Source organism: Protopterus annectens, chromosome 9.part0 (genome assembly GCF_019279795.1).
Source record: "Protopterus annectens isolate FY-2018-M chromosome 9.part0, PAN1.0, whole genome shotgun sequence".
NCBI classification, from domain to species: domain Eukaryota; kingdom Metazoa; phylum Chordata; order Ceratodontiformes; family Protopteridae; genus Protopterus; species Protopterus annectens.
The window spans coordinates 1,942,156,359-1,942,179,209 of record NC_056743.1 but is presented as its reverse complement, the minus strand read 5'-3'; the positions used below and the strand labels follow the sequence as shown (position 1 = coordinate 1,942,179,209).

General features: G+C 37.7%; 1 protein-coding gene across 1 annotated transcript in view; it reads right to left on the bottom strand.

Moving 5' to 3' along the window:
• Window positions 1-22,851, bottom strand: part of RTBDN (retbindin) — a 431,720-nt gene that overhangs the window by 108,865 nt on the left and 300,004 nt on the right. The gene's annotated exons all lie outside the window — the stretch shown is intronic.

Sequence of the window (22,851 nt, the reverse complement as noted above, 5' to 3'; positions counted from 1 at the left end):
ATAATATATATTACTTGCCATGCTGCTTTTAACAAAATGGTAGCCTAATTCTAATAATTTGATATCTACAAACTTGGAAATACATTATTTAGATGAAATAGGCAATTAAATTCATGATAAAGAAAATGCTGTTATAGCTTAAGATTGCTATGATGTGATATTCCTGCTTTGAATGTGATTGTTAGAATGACTTTTTGCTCCTAGTTGTTGTATGTAGATGTTGCTCTGTTGCTAGATCACTGATATGAGATTTATATTGTCTGAGGTCATTTTTAGTCTGTTGTAAACTAAATATTATAACCAGCGACTCTAGCAAGGAATATTTCTGCACTGTGCTTTTAAGTGTAGCGTGCATTTTACAAAACGTTAGACTATAGTCTGGTGGACTAATTCCCTCCTGCATGCTTATATAACTATTTTTCTGTCTTGTCTTGAACTCCTTACCTCCTAGCTACCCCCTCTACCATCTAGACAAAGCTGGTAACCCAGTGCTCGTTCCTGGACATAATGCTCCTTAATAAACAAGAATGGTCACAGCGCCAATTGCAAGCTTAAATCTACTTCCAAAAGACATCCACTAAGTATGCAAATAAGTTAACTGCCATATTTAAAAGAAACCTAATTTTACTTAAACTACTGGTTTTGTTAGGCAAGCTGTCCGTGTTGAGCATGATATCATGAACGCCTAGCCTTTTCCATTTCCTGGCCTACTTTTCTCCACCCCCTCACCCCTGCCTCTTAATATACTTCTTTAACTGAAATACCTGGCATAACTTCTACTATACATCCTCTTCCCAGTGAAGAAAAAAATCCCTTTGAAAAAAAGAAAGTAGAAAAAGACTGTTTTATTCACTTTACATTTGGCAAATATCTTCCTCTGAAACAGGATTGTACTCACTGACTGTTTTTGGAATATCCTCCATTCTAGGTGTAGCCCCGCTCAGTTCGCCCTTGCTGCACTTGGGCTCACTTTGCTCCTCTTCCACTCCCATTCCCACCCTCCCCCCCATTTCATTTCCTTTATACCTTACCACCTGATCCTCCCTGCCCCATACCCGTCCCCTTCCTGTATCCAAGCAAATTCCTACAACTTTCTCCTCATCTACTTTGCGCACATCAGTTAATCCTACTAGACTCCTTTTCCCACTATTTTTAATCTTTCCTTCTCTTATTCACAGCAACCTACAGTTATCTCCACATCCATCTTTCCCATAAATACCCTACTCCCTAAAATACAAATTCCTCTCTCCTACTCATTAACATCTAAAAACAAGACAAAGTACCTTATTTGCTATCCACTAAAATCAGACCTTACTATTACCCTGCTACCCTGCTTCTATCAGGAGACATGCACTGAAATCCAGAACCTATCTCTAACTCTGCTACCCTGCAAAACACCTCACCAAACCCTGGCCACTTATCCATAACAAACAAATCTCTTTTTACTCCATCAATACCCGAAGCATTTTTAACAAAGTAAACCAACTTCATGCATGGATATCTAACTACACCCCAGATGTTATTGCCCTAAGTAAAACTTGGCTAAAACCACAAAACCTAGATAAAGATACCCCCCCCCCCCCCCGGATACAATATACTTTGCCTAGATCACCTAAACAAAAATGGAGGTGGAGTTGCCATTGTTTACTCCAATAACCTAACTCTCCCTCATCCTAGGCAATCAATTCCATCATTTCCACCTGCAGAATTACTGTCAGCTAACCTGAAGCTCAATATACTACCATCACCGTAGTAACCATCTACATTCCACCAGGGGATAACATTTCCCTGCTGGAAAACATTCTCTCATATCTCTCTCACAACATCCCTAATGAAATCCTCCTCCTTGGGGGTGTGAATATTAACTAGCAAACCCTCAGTAATCCTAACTCTCCCCATCATATAAATCTATCTGGCTTTACACAACTAATCTCTCAACCAACCCATACTAATAACTCACAGTCTCCTAGCACTCTTATAGACAGGATTCTTGTTCCAAATCCCTCTAAATACCATAATCCAGAAATGCTTCCAGACTCCCTGAGTGATCACTCACCAATAAAAGTGCTCAGATATACTCCCCAATCCATCTCTCTAAACCACACAGATTTATTACCTGTCATAAAGTTTCCAACTTTAACCCTGAAACCCTTAAAACTCTCCTCTTTAGAGTAAACTGGACCTTCCTCACCCAACTTCCACTTGTTAAAGCAGTTCAAGCCTTCAACTCAACTTTCCTTAACATCTTAAACTCACTAGCCCCACTCAAGAAAGTACACATAAAAGCTAATGTATCCCCATGGCTATCCAAAACTACTCGCACTCTCATGAAAACCAGAGACAGGGCTTGGAAAACATGGGTACAATCTAAACTCCCTGTCGACCTGCAGAGGTATAAAGAACTTAGAAATCAGACAAAAAAACTCATCAATAAAGACAAAAAATCCTAAAAAATTCTGGAACAGGATAAACCAAATACTACATCCTGGCAATCCTACTGCACCTAATCCATGCCCAGACAGGTCACCTGAAGAAACAGCCAACACCTTCAACACCTATTTTATAGAATCCATATCTAAGCTATTTAACCCCCACCCCAACTCCTCTAACACTAATCCTCCTAACCCCCCGAACCTACTCTAAGTACTACATCTGCAAACACTTTCTCCCTTAAAACTATTCCTACATCAAAACTCTACTTTCTAAGTTAAAACCATGCTCTATATCTGCTGATAACATCCCATAATACTTTACCCAGATAGCAGCTCACTCTCTTGCTCTGCCTGTATCTATCCTAATCAATCGCTCCATCTCTGATTCTAAAGTTCCATCAATCTGGAAACAATTCTACACTCTACCTATCCATAAAGGAGGCAACTCCTCAGAAATCTCCAATTTCAGGCCTATTGCTATCCTCTCCCCTCTCTCTAAAGTCTTGGAGAAATTTATACACAAAGAAGTTATGCAATATCTCATACAGGAAAAACTGCTTACTCCAACACAGCATGGTTTTCAACCTAAACATAGCACCACCACAGCTCTTCCTCAACAGAATTTCTCTAGCCAGAGATGACCATAAACTCATCTCTTGTCTATTTCTGGACCTCTCAAAGGCTTTCAGTACTGTCTCTCACTCTCTTCTGCTGGACAAACTGTCTGACCTCAACTTCTCCTCTGATACTATTGCATGGTTCTCCAGCTTTCTCACTAACAGAGTGCAATCTGTGAGATGGCACTCTGCACTATCCTCTCCCCTTCCAGTAAGAATGGGTGTCCCCCAGGATCCATTCTTGGACCACTACGTTTTAATATCTTAACCAGCCTATTCTATACTTCTTGCCCGCAGTCTTCCATAGTGCAATACGCTGACGACGCTACAGTCATCACCATTGCTGATTTTCCCTCTGAACTCCTATCAGCTACCCAGTCATCCTTTAACTCAGTCGAGACTTGGCTCTCCAATAACCAGCTCATCCTCAACCCTAAAAAAAACAAAACCGTTACTCTTTCTCCCCAAAACCATTAACATCAAATCTTCCTTCTCCATAATGTCCCTAAATAATACCCCTATTGAAGTGGAATCCAACACAAAGCTCCTCGGCGTTACCATCGGAGATCAATTAACATTTGACCTACATACAAATAATTGTATCAGAAAATAGGGCTCCTGTACAGAAATAAAACATTTCTTACCGCTGAAGCCAGGATTACTCTCAGCCATGCTTACCTTTTCCTTACTTAACGTATTGCCCGAAATACTCACAAATCTCAACTCCTCCCTACTTACTAAACTAGAGTCTACTGATAACAAGATAGCTAGAGTCGCAGCTCAACAAACCAAGAAATCCCACCACTGTCTCTCCCTAAAATACCTAAATTGGCTTGAAATACCCACCTGCTTCTTCTCTCTCAGCTGCAACTCATACACTCTATCCTATTCAGCCAGCCTACTGTACAACTCTATCCTCCCTCATCTCCCAGTATTCTCCCTCAAGAAATCTCTGCAGCTCTACCCAAGATCTATTACATATCTATAAACCCAAGACTAAATCCGGGTGCAACATCTATAGCTACCACCCTTCTGTTGCATGGAACAAACTCCCACTTGAAATCAGAACCCTCACACATCCTAAATAATTTAAATCGGACACCAAAGAGTGCTTTAAAAGGCACTGGGCTTGCCACTGTTCTCAACCCCCCTGAATATATCTCTCTAACAAAATAACCATCTTTAATCTTTCTTCTTACTTTTCCCTCCCTTAATCACCCTATATCCTTTTCAACTAACTCCATCCTTATTCTACTAACTACCTCTAAATTATCTTCCTGCTCCTCTCTCTGCAAACACCTTTTGGGAAACTGGAACAGATCATGTACTACACAACATCTAGTCTAAATAACAAACTCCTCGTGCATTTTAAGTAACTTCCTAGGCACACACATCTTTTTATTCATAGTACAGTACTGTTAAAATCTGCTTTTGATTTGTAAGCATTATGTATTACTGCATGTGTTTGTAAATTGCCTTGATATTGGAAAATTGTGTATGTAATATGGAGCTTTTCTCCCCAGGCCTCCACTGAAAAAGGGCTTTAGCTCAGTCGAACACTCCTGGTCAACAAATGTAAAATAAAATAAAATAAAATAAATAAATAAAATAAATTATGCCAGATTGAGCAAAATCAAACTATAAATTAAATTCTAACTCTGTAAATTATGAACTTTTAATTTCATGATAGCTCTAATGTGATTAATATAGTGCTCATATTTAGATGACACATAAACAGTTCCAAGAGCTGTAATAGGATGGATCAAAGGAGGAGGTTGCCTTGGGTGCAACCTGTTGGTGGGGGGGGGGGGGCATGATCGGCACCTACTCATGTGGCGGACGTGCACAAACGAATGGTGACAGTGCATCACTCGTATGGTCAGCATGTTAGTAACTGAAGCAAGCAGCTTGCTACAGCTGTATTAAGTGAGGAGCTTCCTACAGCTGTATTAAGTCAGGAGCTTGCTACAGCTGTATTAAGTCAGCAGCTTCCTACAGCTGTATTAAGTCAGGAGCTTTCTACAGCTGTATTAAGTCAGGAGTTTGATACAGGGTTTATTTTGGGGGTCCACTTTGGAAGGATTTTTTTCTGTTCTGTGTTGGTTGAAGGGGAGCACCAATATGGGGACCTGACTAGGGCACCAGATGACCTAGCTATGGCTCTGACTGTCAGACTGGGGGGGGGGGTTGTAGTGGTAAAATTGAATTTGACATATTCTGTCTCTTAAAATGCACTGCAATTTTAAATTTATGAAGTGGTTACTTTGAATATTGAGTGAACAAGTGATAAATATTATTACATTTTATTGTTTTTTTATTAAAGTCGAAGAAATTTGGAAATATGTTAAGTGACACTCCTTTGTTTTCATTTAAAAGGGGACATAGTATTCAAGATATGATTGTTCATAGTAAATATGTCCTACCTAGGAATAGTTTGTTTAAAGACCCTACATACATGGGAACTTTTACCTGTAGTGGTTGTTTTAGTTGTAGATATAGTGTCAAAACATTTGACAAAATTAATGGAATATTTTTTAGATGCAATAACAGATACTGTTGCAACACCGAGGGAATTGTTTATGCACTGAAGTGCCCTTGTGATCTGTTTTCTATAGGGTAAAAGTAAGGGGCTTTCAAGCTTAGATTACAAGAACATGTCAGGGACATTAAGAATGTTAGACTTGAAAACCCAGTTGCCATGCATTTTAGATTACACAAAGATAGTGATACAGGGGGACATAAAGGTACCGTTTTGGAGCAAATGAATGCCTATGATAAATGTTTAGATATTAAAAAGAAGTTATTGTACAAAGAAGCTATATTTATTTTAAAATATGGAACCCTGACCCCTGCTGGACTTAACACAGACTGCAATTGGATGTTTTTAGTTTAATCGATTATGTAATTAATAACAGGTGCATTTAGGACTACATAAGATGTGTAATTATGGATGCTTTTACTCCTTGAAGGCTTTTTGAGCCGAAGCGCTAGAGTGACTTAGTACATTTATGTTTTATATAATAAATTATATTCTTTACTGGTTTTGCTGGTGTTTATTGCTTTATCCTTGGATGTTTTGCGCTTTGTTGTGGTGCAATTTTAAATTACAGCTTACATATGAAGGCAGAATATGTGTTGATGCAGGGTTTTACTTATGTCAAAGGAAATCAGTTTGAGCTGAATTGATGCATAATGCAGTCTGAATGCTTCGTAATACACCTTTTCCATAACAGAGATGGACTTTGTTTTTCTTACTGAAAGCAGATGTTTAAATGTGATGAAATGTAAAGAAAAAAAGAAATTAATGAATCTTCAAAGTAACATAATGAAATGCTCAACGTCTAGTGGAGTAGGAACCGGATACATGTACAAATATGGACAATAAAATTAAACAAAGGGCTGAGTAAGTGTTACAAAGTGATGAGTCAAGTGTCACGAGTATTCTATGCGAAAGTAAAATTGTCATTTTGATAATTATTTGCTATGAATTGCAGTTGTATTCTTTGCTTCTAATCATGAATTACAAAGCACATTGTTCACTTTATTCAGTGAAGTTGTATTTTTTAAACAACTGCTTCCTTACATGTATGTGGATTTAATAAAATTCCTTTTTGTCTATATCTGTCTTCTGGAAACAAATGTTTTTCTGTAGTAACCATTTCAGCAGTGAGCCTTCGTCTCCAGAGGCTGAACAAACAGATGTCTCCAGTTAAAGGAAAAGGTCACAAACACCTTATTATGATGGCTTTTACTGAGCCAGAAGTCTTAATTGTAATGGAGCATGTGATGTAAGATGCATGGAGACAAATTTGAAAAGAAAATGTGTAGACATTGTACTCCAACATTTATGCACTGAGGAAGTTGAAGAGCAGTCAAATGCCAGCTAAGATGAGGAAGAATAAGTCATGCTTCACTTATATGTGGCGGTGTAGGGATTATTGTTAGTAAATAAAAATATACTTTTTGACAAGGAAAACCTGTGTTTATGCTGCAGGTATATTTTAAGCTATTTTAATGTTTCTTCATATAACTCTTGGTGAAGAAAGTGCACATTTACAACTGGAAATGTTTTGTGATCAAAACAGTCATCTACCTTCCTTATCTGATTTCAGTGAACAAACTAGTTTAAAGCCAATCTGCTCCATTCACACATGATGCCAGTTGTAGTCATTGCAAATGCATTTGTTTTTATATTATGATGCCAGTAGAATTCAGAGGGAATAAGTGGTAAGAGGTGACATTTTTGGAACTAAGAGCATTGTTTGGCACAAAGAAGCTTTGGTACAGTGCAGAGCAAAATGGACAGTAACACTTCTTTTTCTGCAGACAAGTAAGGAGGCTTCACATCTATCCCTTTGTACAATCAAACCTGAATGTTTGGGATACAGTCACATGGGAATGAATCAGTCTTACATCAGTTCAAATAAAGGACACCTCAGAACTTGCCAAGTGTTCCAGCAAGCTACCAAACTGTACTGTGAAGGTTATACATCTTTTCTGTTGTGTGGTACGGAATGGTTAAATGGAGCCATTATGAATGACTGTAGTTAAAATAGAAAAAAAAGTAATTTATTTGCTCCATAAAACTAATTTAAAGGGAGATTAACAATGTAGCCCAAAGCAGTAATACTAGGGATTTCACATGAGCAGTTTATGATTGTGACAAATGCACAAAAGTGTCACTATGAAGCTAGGTTCCCAAGGACTCCGGGTAGACAGTACTGTTAATGGCCTGCCAGGAGTAACTTTTAAAGTGCTCATTTCCTTAGAAAGCTGCACTTTGTCATACATTACACTCATCTGTTCCGACATTGCACCCATCTGTTTCCACATTATTTATTTATTTATTTTTAATTTTATTTTACATTTGTTGACCGGGAGTGTCCAACTGAGCAAAAGCCCTTTCTCAGCAGAGGCTCAGGTAGAAAAGCTCCAGACACATATATAGGACAGTTAACAATACTAATTAGACACGCAATATTAGGGAAAAAAGAATAAAATAAGAATTATTTAGGTATACAAACATCATTAAGTCTCCTCTTCAGTTTTTCCCTTGGAACTAGCCAGATTCTTAGTTTTAGCACTAGAATTTGCTTCCTCGTGCTCAGCACTGGTTCAGAACTTGTTGTAAGCACTCAACCTTCCTCATTACCTAGAGGAAAACAGCTCTTGTACTTACTTTCCTCACTTCTAGAGGTAAATAGTGTCTATTCAGGCGTATCCAAGGGACAGCTCCCGGTGTTCTCTCCTGTCTACCTGATGAATCTAGGCATCTTGGGGCAATGTAGCAATTGCCTCATGTACGCCAACAGCCCTCTCCTCCTACCACCCAACACTACAACCTGTGAGAGATGCATTTATCTAGCCAAACTGGAGGTAAAGCTCTCTCAACCCAAGACAGAACTTGTCAGTCAGGAGGAGAAGGCAAACACCCACTCCACACCACACACACCACATAGTCCCAGTACATCTACACCACCAAGACACACATAGATACACAAAATCATTCTCGGAGGCTCTCAATAAGAATCTACCCAAACAGAGACTTTCAAAGCAGAAACGCAAGCAAACTACAGCCCTCACCACAACCCAAAAGACATAACACACAGACTCAGTGTGCCACTCAACCACTGCCCATAAGGCAAAACTCTGTACCAAACACATTGGTCATAGATGACTCTATAGTCAGGCACACTGATGTTCCACTCACCAGAATAGACAAGGAGAAGGTTACTATTAGCTCCCTGTCGGGTGCCAAGATCCGCCACATAACCCACGCACTCAGGTCACTCCACAACAAGTGCATAGGTTCATAGTAGGTACTAGACTATTGGCCCTAGGGCCTATATAAGCCTATCCAAAAAGGTACCCTGGCTTTTGCCACCCAAGAAAATTATTTTCCTGTGCTCCTGTCGAGCAGAGCCACAGAGGTGATCCCCAGGGTGAATTTCCTATTTCCCATCCAATCATCAAGATTTTTCTTGAATTTTTCTAATGAGGAGCTTTGTTTGATATAGATGTATAGATAGGTAGTATGGTAAGTCTCTGTCTCTGGGACACAAATCCTTCAGCCTATGCTCTGTTTATTGTAGTGAAGGTTTAGGTCCCCTAGGTGTGTAGCTTGGAAACTGTCTGCATATATCTGTTTGAGGCTGGTAATCCTCTTTGTGAGGTATTTCTGCAGCCTTTAAAGTTGTTGTAGATGTCTTGTGAGGTACATAGTGATGAGGTGTGCCATGAAGGATTTTTTGACTACTGTGGTGGTGTGATTTATCAAAGGAGAGACTACTGTGTACCTGTGTCCTAAAGTCTCTTATCACACTGGAGCGAGATGATTTTGATTTGTGAGTAGCAAGCTCTCTACATACAAATATGACTCAGTTATTGTCCATGTTGCTTGATTGGAGACATGAGGGATGATGGAGATCTCTTCTAATCCAGGCAGGTATGAGGTATGCTGAGAGTAGCATCCCTACCACCCCCCAGGAATACGCATAAATACACAGGACAAATGATTGAACACAACAATCAACTCAACTGGTGTCATTTAAAAGGGATCCATTATTTGTATGCTGGGATAAACATGGTTGATAGGCCCATGATGCTTTGCCAGAGATGTCTGCACCCTGTCACCCTTGGATTCAGATACTGGCTAAGCCTCTTGTTGCTCCTATAGTGCCTTTTTAGGCAAAGCCCCATAATTCATCTGAAAATTATCCATGTGCAACTAACTCTGCCAAAACCTGCAATCCATGTAGCTTGCTACAGATCCCCCACCATGCCTCGACAAGTGTGGCCAACACACACACCCATGCAGATGGATAATACAGTTATCTTTAACAAACTTTACAATAGAAGGAAAGAAACAAGAAAAAAAGAAGAAAAAAAAAAAAAAGAAAAAAATCCTAAAGTGGAGCAGCTCCCAGGATAGCTGAGATAAGCTGAGATCTCTCAAATAAAATCAAAAAAAACTATGAAAATAAGATTGCCACCACTGACTCTAAGGAGAGCCAACATTTATCAATCAATGCAATCACAACACACCCAGATCTGCTCTGTACAGTACAATGTAACAAAAAATTCACGGAACCAGCTGATATTGCCCAACATCCTGGCTGATAGGTTCAGTGCCAACTATCCCCCTCACCTCCTAAAGGGCCCATATCCACCACCAGAAGAGTGTAGTGTGCCTGCTATCACAACTGAACAGTGAAAACTGCATTATCGAAAGCAAAGAACACAGCATCCTTGGGACGGACAATATCCTGGCTGCGCTTCTACATGAGCTTCAGAATTTCAAAACTTGGAGCCCACTCAATTTGGATTTGTGAAGGGCAGATCATGTTTTCTGAACATGGTCAACTTCTTTGAAACAGTCACCAAAGCCGTGGATGAGTGTCAGGCAGTCCATACAGCCTATCTCAACCTCGCCAAGGCTTTCAACATCATCCCCCATTCTGGCATCATAAATAAACTCACCAAGCTGGGTATAAATCTGTACATCACAAGATGGGTCACCAACTGGCTCACAGACAGAACCCACACTGTAAAAATTACGGACTTCAAGTCTCACTCCAAACCTGTGATAAGTGGAGTACCAAAGGGTTCAGTCCTGGGTCCCCTCCTGTTTGGGGATCTACTTGTCAAAGTACAGGCCACAGAGAAGGGCCTCTGGCTGACAAAAGTTTGATGACTGCAAAAATTGGGTGCCATAGTGAGTCCCCTCAACAGGTTTTGACATCCTGCAAGGGCCTCTCGAGACTGATGATGCCTGGTCAGAGCCATGGCCCTCAAACTCAGTGCCAAAAATGTATCATTATAAGAGACCTCAGGGACACAGACTCTTTCTCTTTGATATAATCACAACCCACACAGTAGGGAAATCCTTCTATGTAGCACACCTCATCATGAAAGGGTTCTCATCTAGCCATTTGGAATGTGGAATATAAGGCACCTGCAGCAGCTCTGCTAGAAAGGCCACAAAAATAAAAAGAAAGACATGGGACTCAAATAAGCACCTTACACTGGACCCGCCTCAAAAAAATTCCAGCTTTACTCAGCATCATATCACCTACTCAGAGGTGATCTCGCCACATAGTGACCTAAACCTTGTCACCACACAATTAACACAGAGCATGCTGGAGGAATTTCCATCCCAGAGACTTCCCATACTCTGGAACAAACTACCTATCTATGTCAAGCAGAGCCATTAAAAATATAAATACCTAAGAATAATTAAAATTATTATCATTAGAAAAGATAAAGAATAAGCCAAAAAGGCAAACATCACAAGTTACATGTTAAGTGTAGTGTAAGTATATGTAAGTAAAGACCAGATGACCAACAATACTAATTAGTGTAAGAAGTAGTGGTTTGACAGGAATATGCTAATTAGAGGGTTTTTAGGCAGCAAAGTAAGTTTTTGGTAGTCTAAAAAGGTTGAAAAATTTGGTAAAGGGAGGGTGTGAAGGGATTTGAAGCCAGATTTTGAGGCCAGGTCAGTGTTTTTAAGTTTCAAGATTTTTTTAATTTTTTTTAAAATTATTTATTGGCTATTTTAAATTATATTTCTTTGTCAGATTTCTACTTTGTAGGGGGTTTGGTTGCTGCAACTGAGTGTTTTTGTTTGGTGTGGTTGCTTTTTTAGTGGTTCTTGCCTCACGACTGAGATGTCTGAGATGTCTTGGTAGAGAGATGATGAGAGATGAGAGCTGAGATGGATGATGGTTGATATAGAGGAGAAGATGGTTGATATAGTGGAGAGAGGATCATTTCTAGTTGAGTAGTTTTAGCATTTAAGGTAGTTTAAGCCAGTTGAGAATTTAAGGAGAGGCAGTGATGAGTGTGTATGGCTGTGGGGCTGAATTGTTTTGTAAGGTTTGTTTCTAAGTAGAGAGTAGTTTAGTTTAGTAAGTAGATTAGTAGCAGTATTAGACAAGGAAAGAGAAAGGAAAGAAGGTTAGAGTATGCCTAGCTTCAGTGGTGAGAAATATGATATTTCTGCACAGAATATCTAATTTCTAACTTTTTTCTGATGATGAGGTTAATATGTTAAATTAAATTTTAGTGGTTTTGGTCGCCTGGTAGAGGTAAGTATGTTTTTTTTTAGTAATTTATCGACTTCAATTTAATTTTAAGATATTGTATAAGGAAGGAATGGATGATGGTTATTTAACAGATTTAGGAGAAGAGAAGAATTTTTTTTTTTTTTTAAGGATAAGGTGGTTTTTTTTGTTTTCCCAACAAGTCTCAGAGGAGTGAAGGGATGTCTGGGTAGCTGGTAGGAGTTCAGAGAGAGAGTTTGCAGTAGTGGTGACTGTAGAGTCATCTGCATATTTGACGATGGTGGACTGACACCCATCTGTTCCCACATTACACCCATCTGTTCCCAGGCAGCAGCACTCTGGACCATAAAACTTGCCAGCTCAGCACTACTACACATGCAAGAGGCCACACGTTTGTCCTTTATAAAAAATAACAGTTAACTGTGAACATGACATTCTCTCTCTCTCCAGGTAGGGAGGATGAATGGCTCTGTGAGATATGAATACTTCATGACCAGGAAGGGGTGCATGCTTGGAGGGGTTGTCATACTGTGGCTGGCAATTTTGTTTTGTTAGCATTTTGTGTGTGTGTGTGTGTGTGTGTGTGTGTGTGTGTGTAGGTAAGTTCTAACCCTAACCTGGTGGTACCTCTTGAACATATGGGTGTGCAATAGGAAGAGGGAAGAGGTGGTGCCTCCTCACCTCTTGTAAATATATCTTGCTAGTATGTTCTATCCCAGTTACATTGCTTCCTGTTGGATTCTCCAGACTATATGCAGGAGAACCAGGTATTAGTGGACCCCCGAGCTTGCCCTCCCCAATCCCCCTTTATCCAATTTCAGACTTACCCCTGTTCACCAAATGCAGCTGGCAGCCACCCTGCAGACTTTAGGATATGTCTCAGTTTTGGAGGTCTCCCTTTGTTGATCAGTTATGTTAGGTTTTTTTTTTTTTTTTTGATTGTTTTGATTGCGATCTGTTTCAGGCATTTTATTTTCATAACTATCCTTGATGTGTTTAGAACCTGTGAAGAACCATGTGCACAGTAGATGTGCGCAGTACATGTGCACAGAACCATGTGCACAATACTACAAACTGTATATATTGGTGCAGTCCTTTATATATATGCTATTATTTTAAAACGGGTTTCTTTTTGTGTTTTCTTGATATCAGATGCTTTCTCTGACTATTGTGTTGCTAAAAATCTTTGCTTGTGCCTTGGAAATTTACTGAGAAGCAGATGATTCCTGCTTATGTTAGGGAAATAATGAATAGAACAATACGACTTGTATGAAACTTAGACAAGAAGTTCCGCTTGTGCTGTGAGAAAATACACAGCTGTAGAAGCTATAGATAATTAGGACAAAGCCTGCTTGAAAATATGAACTGCAATCAGCATTTGCTTGTATCTGAGTTTGAAAAGTACCTTGAAATGTAACACTGTACAATAGAAGTCTGTAAACGGATTAGTGGCCACCAAGTCCAGGTTGTTTTTCTCAAAATGTTTCTCACAAATCTAGTCATTTCAGCAGAAAATCTGAGTAACATCTGCTGTAGAACAATACTGAAAGTTGTGTTTGATTACATCAGCTATAGAAGGCCATGTCTTGTAAAACAGTATAAGAATAGCATACTTTCTGTTAGTAGTTAGACAAATCCTTGTATTTGCATGTTTTTGTCTCCTTGCAGCAAGTTATTAAATGTGCCTTAACTGAACCTTAAGTGTATTGGTCTTTGAAGATTTTTCCTTTGACAATCATCTATATACTTTTTCTTCCTTGCCCATTCATTACACTGCTGCCATGGCTGCCCATGTGTTTCCCACTATGGCAAGATTTCTGATGCCCATTTATTCCCTTCCAGAGTGGCAGCCACTAAAGTCTAGCTGCTCCACTATCATGTTACAGCTGTCCATTGCATGGCCATCAACAAGGCAGCCATGGAGGGAATCATTTTCTTTCATCACCACGTAATGGTGATGTAATCATTGAGCCTAGCACTGAGCAGCATTTATTCTTCTCCAAGGATGATGCCACAATATGAACAAAAGATAATGGACTTTAATAATTGGCTTAATTTTGGTGTCATTCCAATGTATTTTGTCAGCATGGAAGGAGATGGTCAACAGACCATGCTGCTTTTCTAGGGATGGTCTGCACCTCTTGCCTCAAGGCTTTTGAATATCATCTAACACATTCTCCTCCCCCATAGTGTGTTTTTTAGGCAATGCCAAACTGAAAGCACTTCTGACATAAAAATCAAAACCAGGAAAATGTAAAGGTATTACTACTCAGTGCTAGAAGTCTGAATAAAAAACTCCACTTCACTACAAGCTCTCCTCACCCTATGGAATGCTGACATCTGTGTGGTTACTGAAACGTGGTTTAAAGCTGCGGAGAGAGCAGTGCAAGGCTATAATGCCTTCCACACATTTAGACTAGCTACTACACAAACAGACTAAAGGTGGAGGTGTCTAGATTTACATCACAAATAAGTACACCTCAAGTCTGGTCTAACTGGATGATGTGCTTGTGCACTTGAGTGCTACTTGGTGTTAAGAAAACACTAAGTAGCGCTTGGATGCAATAATAAAGGACTTAGAAACAAACTTCCATCTACCTGTTATTTGGAGTGTCTATTATATATTTCTTGGGGATTCAACAAGTTGCTGTCTGACTGATAAGACAAAGAGATACTTCTCTCTGGTGCATTTCCTACATTTTTGGGTGGATATACCAGTCCTGTCTATTTTACTGGTACTGAAATACCACACAAGTGTAAAAGGACTAGGACCTTTTCTGGATACAGGTTTACTTTCCCTTTGCGAGTACACCCTAGCATTTTGGACTTAGTTAACTATAAAATCAACATTTATTTGCCTTTAAACTACTACATGTGATCAAACATCCCTCTTTGTCTAACTCCTTATTATGACATTGAAGTAGCAAGGACTAAAGTCAGTAAATCAAAAACTGCTTCAAATTGCTAAACTCCATACCAAAGTGGGTGATAAAGCACCAAGTGCATTCATCACAGCAAACTAGAATAAACTTCCTTCTCTTCATAGGACATCAGCAGATCAGTTATAATTTAAATAAACACTTTTTTTCAGACTAAGAGGTAACTGCATTGTAGTGGGCCAATTAAGAGACATCTGCCCGTTTACATACATCTCATTCACATCTATAGTTATGGTAATTTTTTAGCATCACAGGAATCTTATACTTTCACCTTTGTCATGCCTTGATGTTTCATCTTACCATCTTTGAACTTTATGCATCTATATGAACGTAACAAAGAAATGGGAATTACTGCATCTAAAGGTGACTACTAAACCCAAGACCATAAACAAATGTCTTATTTATGCCATCATACATCTAGTGAAGAAATGGGGTGTTCCCTTTATGGAAACTCTGTTACACTTGTATACAGCTGCACTATTTGTATTGTGATTTTTAAGTAATGCTTCTACATTATTGGCTACTGTGTGAAGTAATGTGTTTATCTTACTATGTATTAAATAACCCATTTACCATTACTGCACAATACAAATTCCTTTTTTTATGTTTGAACAATCCTGATGATTATTCAGAGTTCATCTCTCTGGGTCCTTTCTGCTAACAGACTCTGCCCAGCAGGGCTAACCTAGTTAACAAAAAATATAAATAAATAAAAAAATAAATGCAACTTAATATGAAAAGTTAAGGACAGTGTGTGTGTGTGTGTGTGTGTGTGTGTGTGTGTGTGTGTGTGTGTGTGTGTGTGTGTGTGAGATAGAAAGAGCAAGAAACAGAAAAAGGAGCAAAGCCCACCACACTCCTTTCATTACATATTATTACTTCCAGCTGTGGCATAGAGTGAGGTGAGGGCACTTTGGTGGCATTGTGATCAGTACATCAGTTCCTGTTGTTAAAATAATCTCAACATTGCGAATGTTGCCCAGTCACAGTTACTCAAAGGCAGCAATATGCTGAATCTTTAATCTGAGGACCTAATAAAAGTACAGTATAGCATACCCAAATGTGGACTGCTTGTATATTACAGCTTGGGTTCTAATCCCTTGATCACTGAAGGAAGACTGTTTTTTTATGACTGTCCAGCTGTCTTTAATTTAAGCCAGAGAACCTCCCACTAGGTGTTTATATTTTACTAATTGGCTTTCTCTGGTGTGGTTCCAGGGACATTTCCTCCTAAGGTAGTAAGCAGAGGAGAGCCATGTTGCGCTGAAAAATGTCCAGATTAGTATGTGATGTTTGGGAGTACCATACTGCATATTTTTACAGATATTTACCAGCCCCCTTTTAACTTAACAGTTTTAAAGTTGAGAAGTGAATGAAAGATGCAAGCAAACAGTCCTGTATGTTCAGTGGGAGTCCATTCCAGGTCTCTACATGGTGAGTTAAGCCGCCCTAATACATGCCACTTCTTGTATCTTAGGACAACAAGCGGTGTGGATAGAAGATAACCACTGGATAGCCAGGTTACCCATGTTAACATTAGCATCCTGAGAAAGAAGAAGGCCTAGCTGAGTGTACTGAAGCCTATCTTAAAGCAGTGGTTATTGTAGCAGCCCATCAGCAAACAGAAGCACATGTGATCCTATGATACATGGACTCCAATGTGGAAAAGTAGTTCTTCGGTGTAAATAGAAGGAATGGGGCCCCGAACGTAATTGTACTAAGCAATATCCATGGATGGTGGAGAGGCTGTGTTGATCATTCTGTGAACACACTGTATTTACTTATATATTTAGCCACCAAACAATCACATAGCTAGACAACGTCTGTTCTTCACCAGGTTAAATGTTGAGGTATAGCATCTCCTGTACTACCTGAGGGGTGGTTTTCTAGGCAGCACTTAAACTATGAGAACTCACACGGACTGCTGAACTCTTATTTGGGTTTAATCATATCCATAGACTACCACAAAACTGGGAGACGGGTACTAATAACAAACATTATGAGGTGATCATTTCATTTGATCTTATAGCGGGTTAGTACTGTAAGAAGGGTGTAATGAAGGCAAATGATCATTTTGATACAGCTGGAAAGGGAGAAAGAAGACCGAAGGAAAAATGAAAGAAGGAAAGAAAATAAAGACATGATGGGAGTTAAATATGCATTTTGTACTTTATTTTTATCCATCTATTAAAAAGATTGAAGTAGTCTACAGGGCCAGGAGTGTTTTGTGTGCACTTTTGCCTTTTTGGATTTGTGTTGTTCCAGTGTTGCATTGCTCCCTTTTGTTTTCATTTTTTTTAAAGGATGCAAGGAAAATGCTTAGGATTTTATAGATACGTTATGTTTTTGTTACAATGATCTATAAAGTACTAAGCTTTCCTCTCAGCTTTCTATGTAGCTACCCACTTGGGTCTGTGGAAGAATGATTACTAACTCTAAAGTGGCCTACATTTTTACTCTCAAGTACTGAAAGGGTCATCTGTAAAAACATCCTCCCACCAGGATCTCTTCTACCCCTTAATGTAACGTTAAGGATGCACTTCATTCCTTTCTCAAACAATTTTCTGCCTACAGTATTTCTCTTTTAGCTGTACAGCCTGATCTATCCTTAACCTCTCCTATCATTATGCTTACTTGTCCTGTGCTTGTATGATGGCATTGTTTAGCTATATCATCTGATTAGAAAAAGGTATCAAAGTGATGCGTTACCCTTCAACAGAGGATTCCTTATTTGGTCCTAAATGTTTAGGACAAACATCTTATCACAGTACGGCTACAGGAAGGAAGCAGATTGTGTTGAAAAAGGGAACTTTTGCTTGTCATAATTGTAGACAATGTAGATTTGTTAGCAATTCATCTTCCATTTATTTCAAACATATAAATAGAACAGTTTGGACAAAGAGTTTTTTTGATTATAATAGCAGTATGTTAGTGTATGTGGCACAGTGCCTTACATGCACAAGTTTTTATATAGGGAAAACTACAAGATGTTTTAAAAGAAGAATATATGAACATCAGTTAGCCATAAAGAAGGGAGATGAAAATAATGCATTAGCTAGACATTCAAAAGAATGTAGATCTTTTAAAAAGTTTACATTTTCTGTTCTTGATAATATAGATATTGAAGAATTTTCTGGTGATGTTAAAACCAGATTAGAATGTAAAGAAAGTATTTGGCAGATTAGGTTGGGGGGTGACATAAAACCAGGTTTAAATGAAGTAGTCAATTTGAAGTGTTTTTTACAATTAATGTAGTCCCTATTATGTTTATTTTTTACAATATGGGACAAAAACTTTTAAAGTTCATTAAGTGTATATACATATATATACACATGCACGTTCATATACATATAGATGTGTATAGAAGTTACAAATTTGTGTATTATAATTTTTAGCATGGCCATTTTAAATGTTAATTGATTTGTAACATGTGACTATGTAATAAGTGATAAAAAGATGTTTGTTGGGGTAGATGATCATTCTGATGAAGTTCACGATCATTAAAGTGGATGAAAGCTAATGACAAAGTTTTTTGTGCTTTTCTGACGTTAAGCGATTTGGTAGCGTTGTTTTTGTCTTTAAGGCTATTTTCCTGTGGTTATCTAGTTCATTTGTGTTGGGTTCATTCTACTGGATCCTTGTCCGATGGAGAGTGACACACAAGATGCTTTGTTAGATCTATCTACCCATCCTGTCCCTGAAAACCTTAGCCAGTTTTCGGAGCATATACAAACTATAATTGCAACAGCGATCACTAGAGGGCTCGAAAGAGCTGGAATTGCCAAAAATGAAAGATTGGTACATCCGGGTCTGGAAGAGGAACGGCGCAAAGGCATTACGGACAACATACAGAATGGAGAAACAACGGGAGCTGCTAATTCAGCTATGTACATAACTTTTGAGAATAATGACATTTTAAAGCATGTCTTCAAAATGCAAGATAATCCCTTTGAGGGATTAGATATAACTTTGGACAATAATTCAGTAAGTAACAATAATACGGCCAACAAGGCATTCGAGCAGAACGAATGTAGAAAGAGCATTTTTGATTTAGAAAAGTTGACTTTAAGATATGTCATGTTAGATGTGGAAATTAATTATCTTGGTGAATGCATTAAACGCAAATGTGTACCACAGGGATTACACTGTGGCAAATTTCTGAATTGTGCAAACAATTGTGATGTTCTATTTAACAAGTTGGTGGATTTGTTTAATGGGACAGGTATTACTTTAATGCAAATTTTAGTTGAGCATTATGAACAACAAATAATCGATGTTAAGGGATTTATGAGTGAAACTGATACTAAAATTAAAACTTTTTCATGTTTTCATTTATTTAATAAGACTTATTTTGGTATAGCGGCTAAGGCAGATATATATAGAGCCACTATAGTAAGCTGTAAACTAAAGAGAGATATTTTGGCTTACAAAAATAAAGTAGCTTATGTTACAAATGAAGGATTCAAACAAGGAAATAATGGGAATGTTTTCAATAATACAACAAATGAAAATAAACAGGAGGTAGATTCTGGTTCCACAGAGACAGGGGAACTGTCTTTAATGGTGAATGAAGGGGAAGATGTGAGTGCTTCACAAGCATTATTATGTGAATCTGATACTGGTAATAAAGAAAGCATTAATAGTAACAATGGACAAAAGTTAACCCCTTTTTTGGTGGACAACCAAGGAAACAAAAGGAGTCCATCATGGTCCAAGGTAGTGGAAAACAAGGGGAAGGTGAAAGGAAAGAACAGAAAGAAGTGGTAACAACTATGAGAAGTGATTATGAAATAGAAGTATTAAATCTATCTGATCACTGTCTGGACAATACTGTAAATGAACTTTTAAAAAAAGGGCCTTTCCTTTATCCCTGGTAATTCTTTCAACTACACAAGGACAATAATAGATTTTAGATTATTTTTGAGAAAACTAAACTTGAAATATACTTTAAATGATATCAAGATAGGCAGTGTTGAGAATAACATGAATGGTATAAAGAAGAGAAGCACATACAATCCCCCTTTAATAGGTTCTTTACAGACATTTCAACAAACATGTGAATCCCAGTTAAGAAGGATAAAACACAATGATAAGGTACACAATTTGCAACCAGAGGAACAACAAGCCATTACATATTTGAGAAACAACAGGAATATTAGAATTATGAAGGCAGATAAGGGGGGAAAACTAGTGGTTATGAATCAAGTGAACTACATTACTGCTATGGAAGAGTTATTGAGTGATGTTAAGGTTTACAAAAAGGTTGACACAAATTTTATTAAAAGAAGTTACTATAGGCTTGATACAATGCTCTTTGACACGTTTTGTCAAGGTGAAATAAATCAACAGACATTTAACTTTTTGCAAGTAGATTATCCAAAAATGGCTATGCTTTTTGGGATTCCGAAGGTTCAAAAAAATTGTATTAATCCACCATTTAGACCAGTAATTTCAGCATCAAAATCCAAGACTGAAACGCTATCTATATGGTTGGATCATTTTTTGAACCCAGCTATGCAAAAATCAGCACATTACTTAAAGGATTCTTGGCATTTACTTGAATTATTAAAAGATCTTAAATTAGCCAGTTGTGGTAGTGATTTCTTTTTTGCTTCTATAGATGTGGTCTCACTCTACACTAGTATCAATTGGGTGGAAGGGTTGGATTATTTGGGAGATTATCTAACAAATTTCACTAAGTTTTCTGGAATAGAGACAAACACCTTTTGTGCCATCATGAATCTAATTTTAGAAAATAATTTTTTTTCATTCAATAATAAGTTTTATCAACAAATATCGGATGTCGCAATGGGAGCAAGGGTTGCCCCAGCATTTGCGAACCTAGTAATGGCCAGTTGGGAAAACAGTGTTTTAGTAAATCATAACATGATGAAAAATCTAATATTATATCGCCGTTATATCGATGATTTTTTTTTTATATGGAGAGGAGATTATGAGATGTTTGTTAAATTTGTATCTGAATTGAATTCTTCAACTAATTTTTTAAAATTTATAATAACAGGATTTGGTAGAGAACTGAATTTTTTAGATTTGCATTTATCGTATGATTCCACAGTAGGTTGCTTGGTTAGTAGTGTTTATAGGAAAGAAGTTTTCGCTAATCAATATCTGCATTATGACAGTTTACATCCTAAACATACTAAGAAAGGAGTTGTCAAGGGACAAATGATTAGACTTAGTAGACTTACGTCAGATGACACAACATTTACCAAAGAGTTAGAAATGTTAATAGGCTTTTTTCTGAAAAGAGGATATGAGTTGAGATGGCTTAAAACAATTGAAAATGAAGTTGTTCTTTTGAGAAATGCTAAGGCAGAACCAATTTTAAGAAATAATAGTCATTTTATGCATTTAAATGTCATGAATCAGGGTACTACAGAAGAACAGAGGGTAGTGCAATATAATTGTTCTTTCCCTTTGCCAATTACGAATGAGATGGGACTGATCAGGAATTTAATAAGTGAGAATTGGAAAATAGTGTTAGGAAACACAGATTTGGTTAAAGTTATTGGTTCTCGTCCTACTTTTACCTATAAAAAAGTTTGCAATTTAAAAAGTATTTTTGAAAGTGGAAGTAAAGGGTCAAGTTTTAACAGGAGGCAGATTGTGTTGAAAAAGGGAACTTTTGCTTGTCATAATTGTAGACAATGTAGATTTGTTAGCAATTCATCTTCCATTTATTTCAAACATATAAATAGAACAATTTGGACAAAGAATTTTTTTGATTGTAATAGCAGTATGTTAGTGTATGAGGCACAGTGCCTTACATGCACACGTTTTTATATAGGGAAAACTACAAGATGTTTTAAAAGAAGAATATATGAACATCAGTTAGCCATAAAGAAGGGAGATGAAAATAATGCATTAGCTAGACATTCAAAAGAATGTAGATCTTTTAAAAAGTTTACATTTTCTGTTCTTGATAATATAGATATTGAAGAATTTTCTGGTGATGTTAAAACCAGATTAGAATGTAAAGAAAGTATTTGGCAGATTAGGCTGGGGGGTGACATAAAGCCAGGTTTAAATGAAGTAGTCAGTTTGAAGTGTTTTTTACAATTAATGTAGTCCCTATTATGTTTATTTTTTGCAATATGGGACAAAAATTTTTTAAAGTTCATTAAGTGTATATACATATATATACACATGCACATTCATATACATATAGATGTGTATAGAAGTTACAAATTTGTGTATTATAATTTTTAGCATGGCCATTTTAAATGTTAATTGATTTGTAACATGTGACTATGTAATAAGTGATAAAAAGATGTTTGTTGGGGTAGATGATCATTCTGATGAAGTTCACGATCATTAAAGTGGATGAAAGCTAATGACAAAGTGTTTTGTGCTTTTCTGACGTTAAGCGATTTGGTAGCGTTGTTTTTGTCTTTAAGACTATTTTCCTGTGGTTATCTAGTTCATCTGTAAAAACATCCTCCCACCAGGATCTCTTCTACCCCTTAATGTAACGTTAAGGATGCACTTCATTCCTTTCTCAAACAATTTTCTGCCTACAGTGTTTCTCTTTTAGCTGTACAGCCTGACCTATCCTTAACCTCTCCTATGGTTATGCTTACTTGTCCTGTGCTTGTATGATGGCATTGTTTAGCTATATCATCTGATTAGAAAAAGTTATCAAAGTGATGCGTTACCCTTCAACAGAGTATTCCTTATTTGGTCCTAAATGTTTAGGACAAACATCTTATCACAGTACGGCTACTATTGTCCTGTATCTTATTTCTCTTTCTCATAAGCTATGGCCTTTTTCTCAATG